The sequence below is a fragment of the Ambystoma mexicanum genome, chromosome 5q, assembly GCF_040938575.1.
Source record: "Ambystoma mexicanum isolate Mex_15411 chromosome 5q, UKY_AmexF1_1, whole genome shotgun sequence".
NCBI classification, from domain to species: Eukaryota; Metazoa; Chordata; class Amphibia; order Caudata; family Ambystomatidae; genus Ambystoma; species Ambystoma mexicanum.
In genome coordinates this window covers 55,558,407-55,576,327 of record NC_090933.1, presented here as the reverse complement: position 1 = coordinate 55,576,327, position 17,921 = coordinate 55,558,407, and the positions used below count along the sequence as shown (strand labels likewise).

The following is a 17,921-nucleotide window of genomic DNA, read 5'->3' as shown; positions in this document are numbered from 1 at the left end:
CGGTTCATGACACACTCTACTAACCAACCAGAGACCTTAGATCAAGAAATGACAGACTATTAGAAACCAGAAGATTCTGCAGAGAAAGGCATGGAGGCTCCACCTTCTCCACTATGGTGGCAAGAACTGATATGCTCAGTGATGGCAAATTTGCACCCTACAGAATCACCTGAAATTCGGGGCATTTCTTGAACCCTGGCTCTCCAATGCTTAACAAACAATAGATCGACTGTCAGGTGCAGACACAACCTAAGGAAATGCCATGTTGGCTGCCGACCATCTGCCTGGAATTCAACGCATGGCACTCTGAAAATTATAGTGACTCGAAGACATCACATGAACACCATACACATAGTAAAACACCTTCTTTTTCTCTCAGAATATCAGAAAGTCAAAACAAGACTATATAATGCAAAACCTCTAAAGCCAAACACTCTCACTACAATGCAACCACTGGCAAAACCTCAAGAACTCTCCCCACCTTTGACGAACACTCAATTTCTCTCCACCTTACTCACCACACACATACACACGACCAGCCTTTTGCACACAACTCTATGCCAATAAAAAGCCCTCTTCCCAAACTTCAAAGATTGCAAACTTAGACCTCTAACTACAACCAACTGTTGGGTGTCCTGACCCACGTTTGAACTATTATGCTACAACATCTGGTGCTGTGGGCTTAGAAAATCCAAGATGGCGGAAAAGCCCACATTTGCGCCAGAATCCAGGAGAACCGCGCAGTTTTGCACACACCAAAATGGTCGCCTAACCTGCCACCCACCAGTGCAATCGTGATGGACCGGAAGCGCCATGAGTGTAATGTGGGGCCAAAGGAAAAACAGCAGTGCCTGTTAGCTCAAAAAGCGCTTTGAAATCACCTTTGTTTCTCTGAATTCAAGCTCAATATGCCTATTTCAAACATTGCAAGATAGTTAATACAGGAGACCATCTGTTCAAAATCCGTTTTAATTGATGTCAAAAATGGCTAAAATTATGGGCACAAAATGACTCTAATGCAGATCCACATCAATGCCATGTCAAGCAAGGTTCATATACTATCAAGTAAATCCTTTCTTTTTGAAATGTATTAATTCAAGACAGCTCCCAAAAATAGGTGCAGTACCGGCATTGGACACTATCCGGCGCTAGCGATCTAAACTCTGACAGGAGAACTGTATTTCAGTAGCTGACAAAGGAGCCTGAGCCAGCCTGGACTTCAAAGCCTTGTTGGTTAATGAAAATTCTTAACACCTGCTGTTCCCAGAAGGCCGTCTGATTCAATTAACAGTTGAAGAGGCCTCTGTTCATGGGAAGTCTTCACACTTAGCCTTCCCAGCAACAGCCCAGGAGATCACATGGTCGTGTCAACCAGATGCAGAGTGGCCCTCTGGTCTGCTGACCTCAGTCAACACAATAGACTCTTTCTGCTGAATAGAAAATGCTGATTTTGGGTGTTTACTGTCAACACTGCTCTGGGGGAAGGAGAGACATGTGATCTCTGACTCACCAAGTTCCTGGGGGCGGTCCCAGACTGAATTGTGGATTTCATATTGCACCAAATGTATGTTTGATTAAATCGCTCATAAAATATTCTCTCAAGCTGACAAGAATGTACAATTTGGAGATCCTGAATATGAGAAATGTACCTACAATTTGAGTCTGAACTCCACATTGTACGGTGTTCTGGGACCGAACCCCACAATTTATTAATGCTGCAGACAGTGTATTTATGCTAGAGACATGATAACATATTAATATGCTCAGGGAGAGTATACAGGTCTGTGTAAAGATTTGATGAAAAACCAATGTTGCAAAATCTACCAAAAAATGAAAATATGTTGTCATTTCTTAACCGAAGCTCTTAGAAACATCAGAGTTGGGCAAGAATGTACCTTAATTCATCTGTGATGCATACATGTAATTTCAACAACTTGTGTATCTGGGAAGCATGTGTGGTTATGAAAAATCGTTTTTCTAAGTAAATGCAAAGGGGAGGGACTTCAGCCAGCCATAAAAATAGCATCACTCTGACTTATCCTGACTCACTACTTAGTTCCCCAGTGAGAGCACAGAGAATTCTTTAGCCTATCAGGATCATGAGAGGGTGGGGCATAGAAAGTCAGCCTCCCCACCCACTTTCAAAAGACATAAAAAGAGCCACTAAGACCCAGGAAGGAACACTCATTTTCCCACTTCACCTGAATTCTTGCGAAGCACTCTGCCGGACCAGACAATATCCAGAAGACTCCAGAACCAGAATTTAGAAAACCAGACTCCAGATTTCAGAACTTGCAGCAGAGAGGCCTAGTCCAAAAGCTGAATCCTTTTCAGCAGGCCTCAGAATCCATCAACCTAACCAAACTATTAAACAGCCGGGCTGTGCTGTTTGATTCTGGACTAGAACCCTGTTCCAAAAACACCCAGAAAGCAGAGCTGTATCCAGAACCATATCCAGACCCAGTAAGCAGAGCTGTACCCGGAACCCGAGAGAGACCCAGACCAGACCGCTGTGCAGTGCCGGACCCAGACCCGAGGCCATGCTGTAAACAGAACTGGTGCCAGAGACTGTCCGGAGAGAGAACCGGAGCCCAATCCTGACCCGATCCGTGACGAAGGCGCATTCATGTCCAAAATTAGGAGTGAGTATCCAGCCAGAACTGTGCATAGTCGTCTCTTGGTTTAAAGTAATCTTATCCCATCCCTTCAACTTGTCTAGAACTGCATTTAGAATTGTGTGTCCATCCTGTGGCTTCAAATCTGTAAAAACACCACATGTCTTTCTGAAAACTTAACTTATTTCTGAAATCTACCTTCACAAAACCGTTCGCATCTTTTGAATCGTATGTGCTAGGAACGAGATTTAACTTTCCTTTTACAGCTAAGAATCTAAGCTTTCTAGCAATCCTAAAACCGACTTTGTATTCCTTATAGTTATTCTGTAATCGTGCTCGAGGCATGCAACTAAATTGCCACGAATTGAAAAATTAGCTCCTGTCAAAAATAGCCGTCTTTTGCTCGCAACTGCTGAAATCCGTTTTCCCTCTGATAATCATTCCTGAATCATTGCCAGTGTGACTTGAACTAATGTTAAATAGCTATCACCTACCCTGACCCTCCTACAGGGAATTAAAATCATTTTTAGCATATGTTTCCCTTCTTTGTATACCACATTTAAAAGTACTTTTGCCTGTGTTTAAAACCATCCCTGTTTCTCTAAGCTTGCTAGGGGGGAACTGAATTTCATATTGCATTGTGATTGTATTCCTGAAAACTGTGTGCTTTACTTCCATCTCCTTATATTGCATAGGGGGGGGGGGGGGGTGAATTGCCACAAGGGGAAAAGTGAACATATTATCTCTTGTGAAACCCTATCAGTTTATTTCTGTACTGCATTTTATTCATCATTGCATTTCCTTGAATTCATAAAAATATTCTTAGCTACCTTATCCTCCCTATATTAACTCCTAGGTAATTAAATCAGTGTGCTAGTGTAACATCATCCACTGTTGATCACACTGTCATATGCCTGTGTGCTATCACATATTAATTTATTCATAAAAGTGTGATATATATATATATATATATATATATATATTGTTTACTTTCTCAATAAACCTTTTAAAGTGCAAAACAAACCTACTTCTTGGCTCAGTGAGGTCAGGGGGATTCAAAGAGAGGGGCGTTATATAAGGGTTTTTCATCCAGATTATAACTTGTCATACAAATATATAAATAAGGGCTTCCCTTGGGCGTCCCAGACGAGACACTGACTTAGTGGGATTGCTGAATTGAAGTCACTTAACACAACATACTCAAGCCCTGACCAACACATGTGCACTCTATGAACACGAAGTCGATGCTTCTCCACTTCTCATCTAGAACATGTATGCAGTGCTCAGGGCACTTGTGATATGCAGCATCAATTTGAAATACTGTAATCTTGTCCTTCCCCCTGTTCCTTACCTCTGTTCCCATTTAACCAAACACATCCAAAGGGCACCTGGAGGCCATGGGAATGGTACAAAGCCTAGTAACATACCATAACATGATGATGTAATATTTCTGAGACTGAATCTACTTGATGCAAAGAAATGCAGTTTCATGGTCCAATAGCATGTCTTATATGGCAGTTCTTGATTTCTCCCTAGCCACTATGCAGGCCCCAAAATATGATGATCATTTATTTTGGCGCTAGAATTTTTTTTTTTTTGCTTCGATATCTCTCAACAATAATTGAAGGTGGGATGTTTTCATATCATCAGACACAACAATTGAGCATGCAATATGTATGTGATGTCACTTGTACATTTAAAATGCATGCTGATCTCAGGTTTCAGCCAGATATGTGGATGTTTGGGGAATTTACACTAACAGATATGCTTCTTTGGTGGATGCTAGTGGTACTGTGATGGTGCAGTCCCTCAGGATACCAATTTGCTTTACCAAGTTACATTTCACAATACACTCCATTCACACTACAGATTCAAATTTCCAGTATGAAATGGAAGACATGGAAGCGGGAACAATGGGAAGAAAAGACAAACGATATTACCAGCCCTTGTGTCATTCAGATTGTGCAAGTGCGACAGCAAAAGTGCAAGGGGAAAGGGAGAGGGGGAAGCGCAGGGGAGAGGGTAGGGGAAAGTGTGGTCAGGACACCATGGCTCTCAGTAAGTGTAGCCAGGGCAGCGGGGCTCTGGGAAAGTGCATGGAAGGCAGGCAGAAGTAGGAGTTACAGTTACCGCCCCTATGTGTGCGGTAGGCCCGGATGCAGTGCAGGAAGACTGGTCATGGAGGGGCCTGGAACCCTGTGAGACTCTGAGGGTAAACGGCAGCCAGTCAGGGCAGACAGACAGGAAGGTTAGCAAGGAAAAGGGACAGAGAAGGCAGAGGAGAAAAAGAAGGTTTTGAGCCCCTTCTGGATCTTCAGGTTGTCCAACTCAAGTTTGAGAGGGGCAGGGTGGCCGTTCCAGAGGGAGGCACTTGCGGAGGAGAGAGATCTAGCCCCCACTCTCTTCTTGGAGAAGCAACTGAAATAAAAATTCTTTGTCCTGCCGTACTTGCCCTGTTGACACATTTTTTGTGGTTCTTGTGATGGCCCAGGACATTAATTGTTTGAGATTACATATGTATATCAAATTATGCCATCAGACAAAGTATTGGACAGTAAATCCAATTTCTGATGTAGGCACTTAAGAAATCAAGTTTCCTTAAAAGTTATGTAAAATCCATTTCCTCTGTTTGGTTTCTGCCATTTGTATATGCCTCAGGAAATCAGCATCTTCTGTCCACCAAATATTCTCAAGTTTGACTATCTCCCTCTCTGAGAGTAAATGACTGCTCCAGGTCCAGCACCAGCGATATGTGCTCGGTGTATCTCTGACCATGCATGTATGCCATCTGTCACTGGATACATTCCCACACTCACATATTTGTTCATGTATTTATCAATCAATCAGTGATTCGTATCACACCATTATGGCACAAGCTATTTTATGCAGCAAGGATAGACAATGGGTTATGCTAGGGTATCGGGGTGGAGGGGATTAGGGGGGGCAGGGGGTTGGGAAAATAATACTATTTTCCAATGATAGTTCTCACATTCCAGATGCAATTTGGTAGCAGTGCAGATCGAAGAAAGTACAAGAGAGAGACAGGTGGGGGTGGGATCAAAACATTTCTATGCACACCTGTGCCTATTTCAGGTTCCATAAGTGTCATAGGACACATGGTAAGTTGGTGAGTGGGGGGCGTCCATCATATGCCATGTTGTATAGGTTCCCATGTGCAAAGGAGGGGCTATTTGGCCTAAAGATATGTGGTTATAACTCAGTGCAAAGGGGGATGAATATATGAGTGACACCGATAAGAAGAGTGTAAGGTATGGAGGCCCGAGGATGATAGAGGCTGTTTGAATACTCGTTTCAATAATTCTGGTTTTAGAGATTTCCAGAACTTCTTGTGGTCTGCCATAGTTCTCATACAGTCATCTAGAACTATACACAAATATACCTGAGTGCAAAGGGGAGAGGCAGGCATGATCCCCAGCGGCAGGAAGATTGTCATGTATGAAAGTATCATAAGGCGGGTTGAATGCTTGTTTCAATATTTCCGGTTTAGAAGTTTCCGGAATGTCTTGTGGTCTTCCATAGTTTTCAGAAAAGTGTCTAAGGCTCCAGGTCACTGGAGACTCCTGACTGCAACATAAAAAATGTTGCTTCAATACCCAGATAACAATGCTTACAGGAATCACCTATCATTAGGTAGAGATGCTTACTGGGCTACAATGAGGGTGTTATTATAGAAAATATGACTTTGATTGACACATTTTCAAAGTGCAAATGACAACACCCAAAAATTATTAGATAGAACATTCACGAAATAAGAAATCATAGGAATATCAATGAATTGCTTTGAATGGATTTTTCTTGCTTGCGGCTTTAACTGGGTTAAAAGTACATTAAAGTACATTGAACATTGATTCTAATGTAGTTTAATTTAATTTATCTAAACCATTCGTTACATTGGAATAAGATAGGCAAACGTACAGTTGGTCTTTCCTAATGACCGAACAAGATGGTTTTATCAATATGAAATAGCACGTGGAAATCATGTTTGCCCTCCTCTCAGTCAATCAGCATGCTTCGCAGTCAGTCAATAGCAAATGATATGGACTGATTTCCAAATGTTCTGAAGCATTTCTCTGCATTCAAGAAGCACAATGGGCCTCATTACGAGTTTGGAGGTAGCCATGCCGTTTTTAGCGGCATGGCTACCCCCAAACTCGGGTCAGGGTCCCGAAAAATGGAAATTACCCGGCCATTCCGACCATTGCGGGCCCGGTAATTCCTATTCGCGGGACCCGGACCGGGTACGTCCCCATTCCCATTGGGAATGGGGAGGATGCTAACAACGGCCCTGTTAATAACGGGGCTGTTGTTGGCGTCCAATTCTGCTAGCGGGTGCCGCTCTGCACGTCTGGTCTGACCATGCGTACAGAGCGGCCCCGCAAGCAGAACACGTAATGTGGCGGTAGAGTGATAACGGCGCCGGCAGCACTCCCGGTGCCGTTATCACTCTACCGCCAGGGTCGTATTGAGGCCCAATGTCTTTCAATAACACTCTCCCACACTGGGATATTTATTTTATTTTACTGCACCACCAACGTTAAAGCCAATATCCAGTTCAACAAACCTGACTGAAAGCTAAAGCATGGAAAAATCCTTTTACTTTAGAGAAACTGATTACATTTACATTTACATTACATTTACATTACAGCTAATGCATGATCATGAATACACTTTTACCTTCTAAAGGCAACCTCATAATTTTTATACTACAAATACATCCCATTTAATTTACTAACATCTTTTGTCGATATACATTACTCACTATTAAACTAACATGATTTACTTCAGCACCATAATTTCAAACCATACATTGCTATTGTCACTATGTGCTAATAGCGTAGGCGTCATTATTGCTTGGGGAAAGGCTTCTTCCCAAACTTATGGCCCTTGGATTCGCCTTCAGCAAAATATTTAGGTGGTTTATCATACTGAGATCTTGGCACATACCTAAGTCTACAAGGCTTAATTATTATCTTTATTTAGATCTCTTTGCTGATAAATTAAGCCATAACAGACTAAGTTAGGCGATAAAATGTCATCCTCTCTTCAAGCAGAGGCTAAGACAGGCAATGGGCCTCATTACAGGGTTAGCGGTAACATTGAATCCGGCTCCTGACTTCCCAGTGCCACTGGGACATTACAAGTCCCGGCAGTGCAGGAAGTCAGGCACTGGATTTTGTGAGTCCCCATTCCCATAAAGTCTGATAGGACTTTCTGGGCGAATTTGAAGTTCATGCAATAACTAGGCAACCAATTACATTTATTTTATCTTATTTTCTTATTTTTTAAAGCGCAGAACTAGCTCGAGAGCAGTGAAGCACGGTACAGAGTGTGGTGTGACACATCCACAGATGTCGTTACTTCTCCCCTAGGGAGAGCCCCTTTTCGTTGAGGCCAGGAGGGTGAAGCTGATACCTTGGGTGTAGCCCCATAACTTACCTAACTCTAACACACCTTCCTATCCCCCTGTCACCAACACTTTCTGTTGTGTTTCTTTATTTTTTGCCATACTGTCAGTACTGTCAGTATAGGAAATACTGGGATGAGGAAATGTGTGGTCTCTTTAGGCGATGTGTATCCCCTAAGTATTGGGATGAAGGAGAAACCGATTGACTCAATGGAAGACGTCAAGTTCAGTACTGGGATGAAGAAGAAATCTGGAAGCATAAAGAGCACTCATGAGAACTTGCACGAACAGTGTAGTGTTTCATGAATTATAATTGGCCAAGGCCAATATAAAATAGAAGAGACAAAACCAGGAAGGGAGAGAAGCCTACCCTGGAGGACCGACATGCGTGGGTAACACTCAAGCTTTCGCCGAACAGAAGGGGCTGCATAACCTGTGGTTTCCGGGTCTATTGTAGTGCTCCCGATCTGTCCAATGTGGAAGGACCATCCGGCTAGAGCAAGAAGCAGCAGTCTAGGCAGATGAAGCCAAGGGACAGCATGGTTGCGAGGAGATGCGCTCAATGTCAGGGACTAAATGCTGCTGAGTCACTGCAGCATGCCGGAGGAAGGGAGAAGACTGCAGAAGCCCAAAATCTAAGTCAAAAGACTCTGAGACCAACCAAAACTACAGGGGTGACTGGGATGGCTGGTAGGGGCAGAAGGGAACAGTGGAATACACTGACCTAGCCAATCAGGACATGGTTTCCCAATTTTCACTATTACCCTGGGCATCTAGAAAACGAAAACAAATGTCTTGCTGTGTTTTTGCATTTAACCCACTTGGGCTTGATGCACTTTGGTGTATTTAACTGCACACCTTAGAGCTTTTTGATTGTGATTTTACATCTGTCCTATTGGACCCTCATGCTGCAGTCCTCCTCATGGCCTCACAAAGATGGCTGCTGCATTGAACATGTTGATGAAGGCACCAGCCAGTGCACAGTGAACTGCCTCTTGACACAGCCCATTGGTTGTGCCAGTATTTGCTTGGCATATTGTGGGAGCCGGCAGGTGAGAGCTGGCCCCCTTCCCATGGCCCTTTCCTAAGGCCCCTGTGACTACCCTATCTGTGCTTGGTGGGCAGTGTGGGCCCCCTGCCTCAACGCTGCAATCCAACATCGTGACCATCTCCCGTAATAACGGGTAAGCACTCCACGTCCTTGCCCAGCACACTCCTGGTCTCGTTCTCTTGCTATACTTCAACTGCCATAGTCAGCTCTATCCCTCTTGCTTATCCCTGCCCGGCTCTGCTGCCACCACACAAATACACCAGTCCATGCCTGCCTATTCTGTTTCTGTGGCCTCCAAGAAGGTCTTTTGGTCCCTCATGCTGTGCCTCTTAACTTTTCCCAATGGACCCTAATTAATTTTCATATGGAAGTATTTCTGTTCCTCCTCTACTCCTTTACTCCCACATGTATGTTTTGCCTCCAACATCTTTCATCCTACATGTAAACATATGTTGCCCTCTATTCATTGTCTGCTTGTTTTGATTCAAGAAATCTCTTACTTCTGTTGTTTCTGTGCCCCTGAAACCTTAATCCTGCTGTGTCTTGATCCTGCCCATAGATGTTTATTCTGATGCATTTTATATGCTTTTTACTGAAAGTCGAACTTAGTTGCTCCTTTAAACCTGCAAATAATTTGTTTTTCTGCTGCATTTTCAATGCTTTTTGCTGGAAGTCAAACGTAGCTGATTCTTCAAACCTGCATAGATATTGCTTCCTGCTGTACTTCAGCATACACTCTGCCCATGTACCTATAACTCTCTCCTGTGCACATCTTGTTTAAAGCTCTGCCTTCATTGGTGCCTGCTTGGCTGCTAGGCTGCCTGGTGACTCTTTTGTGCACTGTGCAGCTCCTCGTTCTGACCCTCTCCCTCACCCCCTACATGGCACTCTCTATCTCTCCTATCTATTCAAACTGCTATTCTATCACCTACCCCTCTCTTGTAAAGTATGGAAGAAAAAAGCTTTAGAAAGCCCTTCTGTCCTCTAATCCAGGCCTACCTATTGCAGACACCAGCGTTAATGCTACTTCCAGGCAGACTATTACTGACATCCTCTTTTCTGTCCCCTCCTCTGACCAATGGACTACCCACGTGGTCTCTACTCTTTCTTGGCATACTTCTCATAATCAAGGTGCATCATCAATGTCTATCACAATGGCACTATCATGGCCCAAGTTTCTCAACCTACTCTTCTCCTTGGCTGGTGTCTTCCCTCTTCCATTAACTTCCTCTCTTCCCCTCCCACTCTTCCTTCCTACTCTCCTCTATCCTCTCCACTACCAGCCCCTGTGCCCCTCCTCAGGAAAACCTTCCAAGTTGGCAATCAGCTTCACTTAGATACTCTGAATGCTCGCTCTGAAGTCAAACAGTCCTCAGACATCTGTCTCCTTATTGAAGACTTTGATCTCGACGTCCTCACTCTTACCGAAACATGGTTCAAGGCCAACTCTGTCACTGCTCTTGACACTCTCCTTCCTGCGGACTCCAAAATCCTCTCCAAACCCAGGCCCCACTGGTCTGGAGGCAGATTGGCCCTCATTTTCCCTGAGTGGGTGTCAATGTCCTCCCTTGATTCCCCACTCTTCTCACCTGATTGTTCGGAGTCTGTCTCCTTGATTCCTTGTCAGTGAGCCAGATAGTCCTTCTTCGATTTTGATGTCTGAATCCTGTCACGAGAAGTAGACATGGTGGATCCCAAACTGGACCACTCCACGACTTCAGTCCCGGAAGCAGGAAATGTATGGGGGAAAAAGCCAAAGGTGGAAAAAAACCCTGTGAATATCCCTCGTTGCTGGCCAACAGGTACAGAAGAATCCGAAGTCCAAGGCTACGCCGAATGTAGAACCCTGTTGAAGTGGAGCTGGAGGCTGGTAGCGGTGAGTGGAAGAGAGCACAGCAATGTACGGAGCTGTGTCTGACACGAAAGTTCCACAACAGAGCGGAAAAGAATACCGAGCTGGGTCAAGCCAAGGCGATGGCAGAAAAGGAACAGAAAAGCCAAGGCGATGGCAGAAAAGGAACAGAAAAGGGTAAACAAGCTGAGCAGGTACGAGGCAAGAGGAGGAAAGAGCAGAAAACTCGCAAGGCGAGCGTGCCAAACTGAAGGGAAAAGAAGGGCAGAGAGAACAGGTACGGAAAATCAATAGAGAAAGGCAGGCTTCCGTGTGAAGCGAAAGTGGAGAAGACTAGCGTGTGACCGTAGGAGCAGAACTTAGACGGTTGCAGCGCACAGACTGCAAAGAAAGCTGGGAAGAAATACTTCCGGCTGAGGCGGGCAGGAAAACTACTAGAACGTTACAGCAGCAGCGTGAGAGGTGTGATGGCACCGATCAATGGCGGCGAAGCCGTAACCGTGGTAACCACCGCCATCCGAACGGGTCCATGACAGTGGATCCCTGCCTCCATCATACTTACACAATTCTACCCTTCTTTTATATGCTTGTCTGCAGGCTCAGGGTCTCTCCTACTTCCTCACTCATCCTGGCCACCATCTACAGGGTCTCCTGGCCCTATCTCTCTCTTCCTCTATGAATGGGCTGACCTCACCTCCTCCCTCTTGACTTCTTCATCCAAACTCCTCCTCCTTGGCAACTTCAACATTCACCTCAAATCCCCTGAATCAGCCACCTTACAATTCTGTGACCTCTGCGACTCCCTCTCTCTCACTATCCTTCCTTCCAGTCCAACCCATACAGCCAGACACACTCTGGATGTCTTCATCTACTGAGCCATCCCTATTTCTAACCATGTCATCACTCCCTTCTCCTGGTCTGACCACTCTCTCCTCTATACTCGCTTGGACCCCTCACCCCCCTTCCTGAGCCTCAACCACACTGCCAGCCTCCTTTACCATCATTTGGCTGATGAAGCGAGTTTCAGTCACAGCTTTTACCTCCACCATCCCCCACCCAGCCCTGCCTCTGACTCCCCCTCTGATGCTTGCATCTCTAGCCTGCACCTCTATATCTCCAACACCCTTGGCATCCTTGCCCCTGCCATAAGGATCTGCCTGAAACCTGCCTCCAAGTGCAACAGCTGGTATGATTCTGACCTAGCATCTGTGAAACGTATGTGCAAGGTTGGTGAACAGAAGTGGCAGTCCTCAGGCTCATCCTCTGACAAACTGGCCTGCCGAATGTCCCGAAGGTAATATAATTACGCTATCTGCTCCAAGAAGAGGGTCCACATCCAAGCCCACATCTCCGGAGCCACTAACAACAAAACTGAACTTCGCAAAATCTGCACGCAACTCGCCAATCCAAATGCAGTCTCCACCGCTTCCCTTCCTTCCCTGGCACTCTGCACTGCTTTGGCCTCCCATCTCTCATCTAACAATCAGGACATCCTGTCCTCACTTTCCTCCACCCCATCTCCAATACTGCTCCTGCTCCCTTGCCTCCCGTGGCTCCTCTTCCTCCTGCCCAAAGCACCTGAGGAGGTCTCTAATGTTGTCCGCCCTATGAATGTCTCCTCCAAATGGGTGCTCTGCTGCTCTTCTAGAACCTTTAAGGACAACATCTCGTCTCTTGCCCAAGCTACTGCCGACTTCTGTAACCACTCCTTTGCCTCCAGCTCTTTCCCTCTCTCCCTCAAGCACTCTCTTGTTCACCCTCTATTAAAAAATCCATCTGCTGATCCCTCCTGCCCAGCTATCTATCGCCCTATTTCCACTATCCCTTTCCTGGGCAAATTCATGGAGAACTTGATCGTCCACACTGAACTTGTTGGTTGCCTCCATGACTTTCAATCTGGACTCCGGGCATCCAGAAGGCATGAACACCCATGGAGACATGCTCGAAAATCTTGACTCTAACTCTCCTGCAGTTCTCATTCTCCTCTATCTCTCGTCCACCTTTGACATGGTTAACCATTTTATCCTCGTAAAATGACTTTGTGATACCCTCAGCATCATGGACCTGGCACTGGATTGGCTGACCTCTTTCATCACTAACCGTGCTTCCCTGTTTCAACTGGACCCTTTCTCTTCCACCACCACACTCTCTACCTACGGCGTCCCCCAGGGCTCTATCCTATCACTGTGGCTCTTCAATATCTATCTTGCCCCTCTTCCTCAACTGATCTCTTCCTTCTCTCATAATTTCCAGTGTCACACCGATAACACACAACTCTCCTCCAAACTTCCCTCTACTACCTCCTCTTCCTCCTCTCTCATCCCTAATTGTCTGACTGCCATCCAGGCCTGGTTTGCAGCTAACAATTTCTGTTCAAATGCCAGTAAGACAGAGTTCCTTCTCATTGAGACACTTGCACCCTGTTTTTCCCCTACTGGCCATCCTCCTTGGGCCCTTCACCCTTACCATCCTGTGAGGCCAAAAACGTTGGGGTCATCTTTGACTCCACTCTCCCCTTCACCCTTCACATCTTGGACCTTGCCAAGGAGACTCATTTCCAGCTTCACCTTCTTAGAGGCATTCTCCCTTTCCTCACCTTCCCCCAGAAACTCAACATCTCCAGAGCTCTGGTTCTCTCTAGGTTTGACTACTACTGTAACAGCCTTTTCCTCAATCTCCCCCTTTCCTCCATACATCCCCTTCACCTAATCCAGAATATGGCTGCAAGACTTTTCCTTGGCCTCAAGCTCAGTGACTGTATCTCTCCAGCCCTAAATTCTCTCCACTGGCTCCCGGTGTCAGCGAGGATCAATTTAAAGACCCTCTACATTATCCATAAGGGTCTCTGGGGCCTTGGACCTCGCAATCTCACACAATCTCCCTCCCAAAATATTCTCCTGCCAGAGCCTTTCGCTTCTCCAACTCCAACTCTCTGCTTGTCAAACGCTTCTCCATGCAGAGAGCGAGGGGCAGGTCTCTCTCTCTTCGGCTGTTGACTCACTTTGGAACAGCCTCTCTGCCCCTCTCAGACTTGAGCCGGACCTCCTTAAATTCTGGAAACTTCTCAAAACTCTGCTTTTTTTCTCCTTCCTTTCCTTTCTCCCTTTATTGCTAATCACTCCACTGCCACTGAGTCTCATGGCCTAGTCCTCATGAACCTCACAGGATACTAGGCACCCAACCTAGTCGACACCAGCAGCCCTGCTCCCACAGCACTGCCCCCTGTGGGCTCCCTGCCAACGGCTGCGTGTCCCACCTTGGGATTCATCCACCCTAGCACTTAGCCTGAGGCTATTCCCTGGTTCCCCTTGGCACTTCCCTCCCGGGCCCCACCAGCACTTGCCCATTTCTTGCCACCTCCCCCCACCCATCCCTCTCTCCTGCACATCTCATCACTGCACTTGCACGTCCGAATGTCACATGGCCTAGCAGGACCACCATTGCACTATTGTGTATTTACTGTTTCTGCCATGTTATTTACTCCCCTGTTACCTCCCTATTATGCCTTGTGGCACCTGGAAACCCAATCATGTTACATAAGTGGCTAAAAAATGACCAAGAAATAAATACATAAATAAATAAAATCAGAGAGAGAAAGGAAATCTTTGGAAACAAAGCTAATTTTCCAAACACTCAAGAAAGAAACCAAGAAAGACAAGTCTGGGACCCGCACTCAATAAAGAAGATCAACTTCAGTCATCTTCATAGTTGCAGTACTTGGCAGGATAGTGAAACCGGTCTGCCGGAGAGAAGTAAGAAGGAGAGAAACAGGGGTCGGAGACCCCCACCGAGAAGCGGGGCATCTCCCTCACATCTATAGTTGGTGGGGGAGTGAGCCAAGGGAACAGAAAATAAAAAGGAGAAAACCAGGGGTCTGGCACCCAAACAAGGAAGTCTGATATCTTCCTAGTGGTCCCACTTGGCATGAGAGTAAACCAAGTGGGCCGAATTAAACAGCATTAGAAACCAAGATCTGGGACTCGGAATCTGCACACAGTATGAGTCATCTTCCTCGTCGTAGTACTTGGTAAAGGGAAGATATCCAGTAAACCCTAACCAAAGAATATACTTTTAGAACTGTGCGTTTGAAGCTAAAGTGAGAGAGAAGCTAGGGGAAGGTATTTATTCCACCTGGTGATCTGGAACTGTGCTGATAATTGAAAGGTTACCAGAGAAGGGAGTCATTCTCCTGGAAACTGAAATCAGGGCAAGGTAGTCATTTCCCATGGTTGTGTTGAACAGGAAAGATATTAGGAGATGGGAGGCATGCTCCTAGTAAACAAGGTGGTACACATTCAAGGATCCAGATACCAGAGGAAGGGAGTCATTCTCTGGGTAGTCAAGACCAGGGGAAGGGATTAATTCCCCCTGGTTGTGTGGAGCTTTGAGAACTGTTTTGAACTTTGCCTTTTGGAGTGTGGTTCACCCAGGGGAATGGACACACCCCCCCTGGCATTGTGAAAATATCAAAAACAAGATACCTGGAGAAGGGAGGTATTCTCCAGGAACACGAAAGTGAAGAGACTATAATCGACAAGAAGCGGTGATGGTTACATTCAAATTTAACAACCTGGAACATTGTGCCGTGCCTTGAAAAGGGGGTTGAGACATTGGGAAGAGAGGCCTTTCCTCAGGTAACTATTGCACCCAAACAATCAGAACATTGCCCTTTTGAGTTGAACTGTAAACTTTGATGATTGTTGACCTTTCAACTTGGAGCTTTGCTTTGTAACCCGAAAAAGTATTGTGACCTGGGGAAAGGAGTAGTTTCCTCAGGTAAAGGCCCCAAGTACAATTGGAACTATGATCCACTGTCCAGATGACGGGAGTAATTCTTCTGGACCAAGAAGAATCCTTCACCTCTTTAGATTAGTTTATAGTGTTACGGAGAGAAGCAGGGTTTTGACACAGGACTGTGAACTCTTGATTTTCATTGAAAACCTGACAGAATCCTTAGTATTTTAATTGATGTAGGGAACCCCCTCTTACAGTTAGGTAGAGGTAGGTTTATACTTTATTTCCTGACTAAATAAACATTTATGGCAAGTAACGTGCCACCTGTGTGTCAGTCACCTTCTTCTGTACGCTTCCATATGGTGCCAGATGTGGGATCTGATCTGGTGACATAAACTGGGGAACCCTAAAATTCCCTACTTTCTGTAATCAAGCATCCAACCCATATATAGCTACCAACAAATCCTGGGGATTCGAGCTCTCCAGTGGCTGGGATATTATCATTGAGCGGACCAGTGTAACAAAACCCTGAGCAAAACCCTGAGCACTTGAATGAGAGTAATATTTCATCAGTTGACCTCCTAGGCCATTTTACCAATGCAGAAAGCCGCAAAGAGAAATAGTTATAATATTTTTTGTCCCCGGGAGAATCTGATTCCTGCCAGTGACAAGATGATCATCTCTCTAGATCTATGGGTAAACCTTCCCACTAATGTTGCCATCTATATTATACCTCCTGGGGAAGGTGGCCAAAAGAGAGAATGAAAAATACTACCCCTTCTGTCCTGTAAGAGAAAGTGAAGTTTGTTTTCTTGAAATTCATGTCAAACCCAGTGAAAATTGAAAGGGGTGAGTTGACGAGTCACTTAATATATGAGAACCTATGGGAAGTTTCTTCCAATCAGACCCATAGAGAGAAGGAGGAAGATCACCTGTGGAATCAACCTGGGGAGAGTAAGACCAAGAATAACTGTTCTATCACTCAGAAAGGGAGGCTGTGCTAGACTCTAACTGTGACTATGATCAGGCCGAGGGTGAGTAGTCATGGGAAAATTCCAACCTTCTCAGTTCCCTAACATTTTTGAAAGTTCTTTCCCTCTGGGAATAGAAAACCTTACAAATCTGGAGCTTAAAGCCTCAACTTCCTCCCCAAGGGATAACAAAACTCCAGGACTTGGGTGAGATGAGAATAACACTCCATGCCCCAACGAGGTTAAAACACCAACCAATTTCTAACCAAATCTTCAAATCAGTGAATCCTTAGTTTTGACACCTGCAAGAGACAGCATCAGCAACCGTACCTCCATAGTACCATCACTACCTTCTACTGGGAAACCTGTATGCAATCCAGGGTGCGGGATTGAGACAGGAAAATCAGACTTACCCTCTGACCACCCTGTCTACACAAGTACTATACCACACCTTACAGGGAGAAACTCCAGATCTGTCCTTCCCAACAGGTAGACAGGAGACCTCGAGTTCTCCCCTTCTAAGGTTTCACGCTGACATAGCTTCCAGACAGTACAGGAAGAGAGAGGGGAACATTTAACTTCTGAAAGCCTGCCTTGCTGATAAACTAGAAGTCAAATCTATTGTTCTGCAGTATATTTGGAACTTTAATACTGATTAAAATATGTTTGATTTGAAGTATTATTTTAAAGAAGATGGGCATGCTGGTAGTGGGGAAAATGAAACATGATTGTGGAAGGGTTAGAATATAAATAGCAATCAAAATAGATGATTGTCTTTAAAAATAAAAACAATATGGCAGATAGACATAAAAAGAACATTAACTGGAGTGGTAATGCCCAAATGAATGTAATATCAAACAATAGTAGAGATTTGGGGACAAAGAGTAATGCAGAGGAGTAAAGAAGTGACACAATCATTAACTCATCCCTGTTACCCTCTGTTAGTCATCAGTAATGCTTCTGATGATAACATTGATGGAAGCAAAGACCAAGCGAAGAGTGAAGATTCCTTTGGAAAAGCAACAAAACACACCAGGTGTAAGGCAGCTGCAATGATGGTTTTATAAGGACTGCCACAGTTGGCAGAACCCAGTCAAGCCACTTAAAGAGGAAAGAGAGAGTGGGATCTCTTCTAGGTTTGAAAATACTCACTGCAAAATGTGGTCCAAAAACGTTCAGCAATCCCACAAATTACAGCACGACCCTCATGCCTGAAGGCATATGTCACCCTTACCAGAGCATGCAGCCCTCCAAACATATCTCATGAAAAGAA

General features: G+C 45.1%; 1 protein-coding gene across 12 annotated transcripts in view; it reads left to right on the top strand.

Moving 5' to 3' along the window:
- Positions 1-17,921, top strand: part of LOC138497200 (poly(rC)-binding protein 3-like) — a 3,473,032-nt gene that overhangs the window by 1,802,556 nt on the left and 1,652,555 nt on the right. The window lies entirely within an intron of this gene.